Source organism: Olea europaea, chromosome 13 (assembly GCF_002742605.1).
Source record: "Olea europaea var. sylvestris chromosome 13, O_europaea_v1, whole genome shotgun sequence".
NCBI lineage: Eukaryota > Viridiplantae > Streptophyta > Magnoliopsida > Lamiales > Oleaceae > Olea > Olea europaea.
The window spans coordinates 12,890,031-12,896,198 of NC_036249.1; positions in this window are offsets into that span (position 1 = coordinate 12,890,031).

Genomic DNA, 6,168 nt, shown 5'->3' on the forward strand with positions numbered 1-6,168 from the left:
TGAATTTATCAAAATTCACCTTTACAGTGTAACAGTAACGGAAGATAGGCAGTACCACCACCACTTTTCCCAATTTGCATACAGATATCATCATCCCACACCATTCCTCGTTTAGACAGTGTCACTTTTCCCTGTTTGCACACGGACATCATTCCACATTTGGACAAAGGATGAAATTGAACTCGATATTCTTAACTTCAATCGAGTTACAGTGCCCACAAGGATGATTGCACAATTTACACAATACACACATAAAGGTCAGGATTATTTTATTCATAGGAAACCCATGCCTCGGCCATGAGTGACTTAATTCTATTAACTTTTGGCAATGACTCATTCGCTTATATTTTATTTGTTAGTTTGGACTTTTATAATCTTGATTATTGATAATTTGAACTTGTTAAATGTTTGATGCTTGTATTTTTTATTTAAATACATATTACTAACTTATGGATACTGTGCAAGACTAAAAACTTAAGTAATAGTACTAGTCTACTAGAATCAGATCAAACCAAACCAGAACCAAATGATTCGGTTCGATTTGGTTCCATTTCTTAAAAAAAAAAAAAAAAAATCATTTGATTCCATTATCAGAAAAACCATTGGTTCATGGTTTAGTTCGATTCTCTTAAAACCAGAACCAAATGGAACCACGTCCACCCCTAATTATAAGAGCATCTCCAATACATTCTGCTACATAAAATAAACGATGTTTGAAAGATAAACATTTCAAATGTAACTTGAAAGGAACTCCATCAACTGACCTAGCAAACAAAAAAATGAATAATTTCTAGCCGAGGCTCTGTTAGACATGTTGATTGAATAATTTTATTTATTTTGTTTCTATTTATAGTTGATTTCTTTGCTTTCCTTTTTCCGAATATTTTCAAGTTTTCTAGCATTTTAGTATTAAATTATGATTTATTATTAATGATTATTTTATTTTAATAAGTGTACTATTAAATTATGATTTATCTATCAACTCATATGTTACATTTTATTGCTTTGAAAGAATTATAATATTTGAAAACATAAGAAATGTTCTCCTGATCACAGTGAGAAGTCTTATCTTGCTTACTTGGATAAAACTGTAGTTCTCACATTTGAAGAGAACTGTAAGTAAAATTATTCTGACACATCAATAAATGTTCATTCTTATCATGTCCACTATGAATAAGAGAACAATTTCATTGGAAACATTTAAGGATTGTGCTACAGAGCCTAAGTTTAAATCTCGGGCTCCAATTCAGGGCAGAGGTGGAAACACCTCGATCGTTGATTTTCTGCACTTGGGGGGCTCGCCACCAAAATCAGGGGCAGAGACTCTGTCACCTTTGCCCCTGGAACGGAACTCGGGATTAAATCCTGGATTTTTCAGCATTTTCCAACATTTCACATTTCACTTATTTTGTTTTTATTTATGGTCCTAGTCCTTGTTAGGGCAGGTGCCAGCCTTTTCAAGAATTCACATGGCCTTTTGTCTTAACATCTCACATATTCATCGTACAACTTTTTGGAATGTCATTGATTTGTCTCTTCTAAAATTGAGGTGTCGCAAATGGAATTATAAATTGTAATTTTATGAAGAAAAATATTTCTTCGTAGTAATCGTTTTTAGCTCCAAAATGATTTTAATAAAAATTACATTTTGATAAAGTTGAGAAAATTATGATTGAAAGTTGAGAAAAGATTTAGGTCCTACGAAATGTGTGATTAAAATTAATTATCGATTTTTAAAATTTTAATCAACTTTTTAATTAAACCAAACAAGGGCTTAAAATGCAACATGCAACCTAAGACTATAAATGCCAATGATCTTCATGACTTTGAGAATTGGGACGTTGAAATGCATATGATTTCCTCCTTCCTTCCTCCATTCATTTTTTTTTTTTTTTTTTTTTTCTCCTTCTTCCCCCATTTTTTTTTTTTTTTTTTTTTTTTTGGGACAAAGCAAGTTTCTATTTCAAGGGTATTATTATTACAATTTGATTTTATGTTTGATTTTCAAAGTTATTGTTGGGAATTTAGTGTTTGTCTTCTTAAGGTAATGGTGACATGTTCAAGTGGACTTAATTTATTATAATTCGATTTATTTTCAGAAAATTGAACAAAACAAGTTTTACTTATCTTTTTCTTTTCTTTTATTGGAATTTGGGGTTTGAAAAATTGGTTTAGCTTCGTCAAGGGCTTGTGCATCAACTGCTGTATTCGAAAATGATTTTTGTGGTAACTTAGCAACATGTTTATCTAAGTTAAATAGTTACTTATCTTATTTTTTAAGTAACTTTTTTATTTTAGACATATTTGAATAAGTTATATTTTTACTTATTTATGTGTAATGTACGTGATATTTACCGATCAAGATGACAAAATCTCTCTAGTGGAGATTAATTCTACACCTAAATATATAGATCGAAGGAGATGGGGTGGAAAAGGATTGAGAACGACGATGCAACATCCCTTGTTTGATTTGTTTTACAAAGACTTGGACTGAATTGATTTGGTTTTGTCAAGTCAGAATTTACAGAACGGAAATTTGGTTGTACGCTAATGAATTATCTTTTATTGAATCGAAATAGATTTTTGGCATAAATTAATAGATTTTACTAAGAATTATCGTTTATTCTGACACAAATATAAATATTATTTTCGAGTTCAAGATGCGTAGTTTTCTTCGGACCTTGACCAATTAAAAAATTTTCCTTTTTCAAATATTTACTTTTTTATATACAAATTTTTTTTTTATAAATTAACCTTTTCGTTTTAAATCCATAAGCAAACTTTTAAGCTTAGTCATACATGCGCTAACCACATCAAATTACAAATTTGAACCATAAAGTATTTTAATATCTGATAAATATGTGGCGTGCTCAACATGTTCAATGAAAAAAAAAATGACAATACTAAGAATCCAGTTATGCAAAATATTCATATGTTATCGTATACGTCGCATTCAAAGTATTAAAACATGGATTATGCTACTTGTACATAAAAATGGTACATAAGGAATTACATAAAATGATATAGACGGAAAAAAAATTAGAAGAAAAAGATGATTGCGTTTTAAATTGCAAATGATAGAATAACATGTAACATTATGTAATTCACTATGTAAAATTTAATGTACATGTAGCAATGTTTCTAAAACATGAGTATCACATGGTATTCAATACCATTCAAATCAATCATTAGCCATTCTGATAAGCCACTGATAGTATATTGTAGAAATCATAAATAGCCCATATTAGTTTGATGAAAATTAAAGTGAAAATTTTAATTTAATTTAAAGTTAATAATTAATTTTAATTACATATTTAATGAGATCCGTAACTTTTAATCGCATATTTTATTAACTTTTATTAATCTACTAAAAATTTAATTTTAATCTCCACCAAATAAGGCATTGTAGTACTTTGTCCTGTCATTCTACGAAACTATTTTTTTTCTTTGAAGTTGGACCATCCGCCTAAGCTCCCATTTGGTTGAAAAAGAAGGAAAAATTTCTATTTACATGTAATATTATTTTATAAAAGATTGTGTGGTTGAAAATAGGAGAGAAAAATAAAATAGAATTTAATGGGGGGCCAAATGAGGCATAAGAAATAATGTGACCAGTTATATAATTGATGACGATGAGGGTGTGTTAAATTGCAAATATAAATTTTATTTGAAAAAATAAATAAATTATAGACAATTGAATTGTTTAGAAATTTTTTACATGAAAATTGTCAATTATATGTGTTGATTAATTTTATTTTCAACTTAAAAAATGTTAGACTTATTCATTTTTTATTGATAGATATATAGGAGAGAGAAATGGAAAGTGAATTACCTTAAAACAAAAAACCTACTTAATCTAAAGAAAATATTTTCCTTATTTTTAAGGAAAATATAGTCACATGATCAAAAGTTGAAAAATATTTCCATGGAAAAAATCAATTAAAAAGAACAAAAGTAGGAATTTGTATTAAAAAAATTACATTTTTCATGAAAAAATATTGATAATCAAATACAATAAACAAAAAATGAAGACGAGAAAAGAAAAGGTGAGTTAATTTGAGGAAACTCATAAATATCCAAGCATTGATTTTCGAAGAACCAATAAACTCTCAAATAAAAACATTATGTTTGTAGAACAATTTAACCACGATGTGTTCCCTAATATTAAGGAGCACAGCATTATTACTAACTCCTAAATCAATGGTAAAATAAACAACTAGTAACAATCCACGATACATTTAATTCACTAGATTGGATATCATAAGGGCATCTCCAATGCATTTTGCTACATAAGCAAAAATAAACGATGTTCGAAAAATAAACATTTCAAATGTAACTTGAAAGGAACTCTGTCAAGTGACCTAGCAAACAAAAAAATGAATAATTTCTAGATGAAGATTTAAATGCAGAGGCTTTGCTAGACATGCTGACTAAACAATTTAATTTATTTTGTTTCTATTTTTAGTTGATTTCTTTGCTTTCCTTTTTTCGAATATTTTCAAGTTTTCTAGCATTTTAGTATTCATGATTATTTTATTTTAATAAGAGTACTATTAAATTATGATTTGTCTATCGACTCATGTATTTCATTTTATTGCTTTGAAAGAATTATAATATGTGGAAACATAAAAAATGTTCTTTTGCTCATAGTGAAAACTTTTATCTTATACACTTGAATAGAAACATAAATAAGATTCTCCTGCTACATCAACAAGTGTGCATTCTTATGATCTTATCATGGCCACTATGGACACAAGAACAATTTCATTGGAAACATTTAATATGTTAACATCAGTACAAAAAAAGTGATGATTGGGGTACATAATGGACACTATAATGGTGTCCATAATAATGCTCAAGTGGCGTCCCCTCCGATAGGGGGCGCCTGTGGGGGTGTCACTTGGGCATTATGGTCACCATTATGGTGTCCATTATGTTGAAATAGAATAATCCGTACAAAAATTACTCGGTTCACATTTGGCTTATCTTGTTTTTATTTCTGGTCCTAGCCCTTGTTAGGGCAAGTGCTAGCCTTTTCAAGAATTCACATGGCCTTTTGTCTCAACATCTCACATATTCATCGTACAACTTTTTGGAATGTCATTGTTTTGACTCTTCTAAAATTGAGGTGTAGCAAAGGAATTATAAATTGTAATTTTATGAGAAAAATATTTCTTCGTAGTAATCGTTTTTTAGCTTCAGATTGATTTTAATAAAAATTACATTTTGATAAAGTTGAGAAAATTATGATTGAAAGTTGAGAAAAGATTTAGGTCCTACGAAATGTGTGATTAAAATTAATTATTGATTTTTAAAATTTTTATCAACTTTTTAGTTAAACTAAACAAGGGCTTAAAATGCAACATGCAACCTAAGACTATAAGCCCCAATGATTTCATGACTTTGAGAATTCGGACGTTGAAATACATATGACTCCCTCCTCCTCTTTTCGTTAGGTGTCTTTTTTTTTTTTTTTTTTTTAACAAAATTTGTTTTTGGCAAATTGAACAAAACAAGTTTCATGTATATTTTTGTTTTCTTTGGTTGGAATTTGGCGTTTGAAAAATTGGTTTAGCTTCATCAAGGGCTTGTGCATCAACTGCTGTATTCGAAAATGATTTCTATTGTAAATCAGCAACATGTTTGTCTTAAGTTCAAGAGTTATTTAAGCTTATTTTTAAGTAACTTTTTATCTTTAAACATATTTGAATAAGTCATATTTTTTCTTATAGTTCTTATGTGTAATGCCCGAGATATTAACAATGAAAATGACGAAATCTCTCTGGCGGAGGTTAATTGTACACTAAAATATATAGGTTGGAGGAGACGCAGTGAAAGCGTAAAAAAAATAAAAAAAAAAATATATAAATAAATAAATAAATAAATAAATAAATAAATTGAGAATGACACTGCAACATCCCTCGTTTGAGGGCCAATGGTGTAATTTCCCGTTTCTTTAAATGAAACAGACAACCAACAACTATAAGGACCTTGCTGTTTGTATAGGGAGGATTTGACACCCTCCCTCACAGAACAGACTCAAAGGGGGAGGGGGAAGCAATTTTTTATCATTTTTTTGTTCACTCGGATCCCACACGAATGGGAGAATCTGTCAAGAAGGTGGTAAGCCATTTTTCTGTACAAATGGTATTTTCCCAACTATAAATA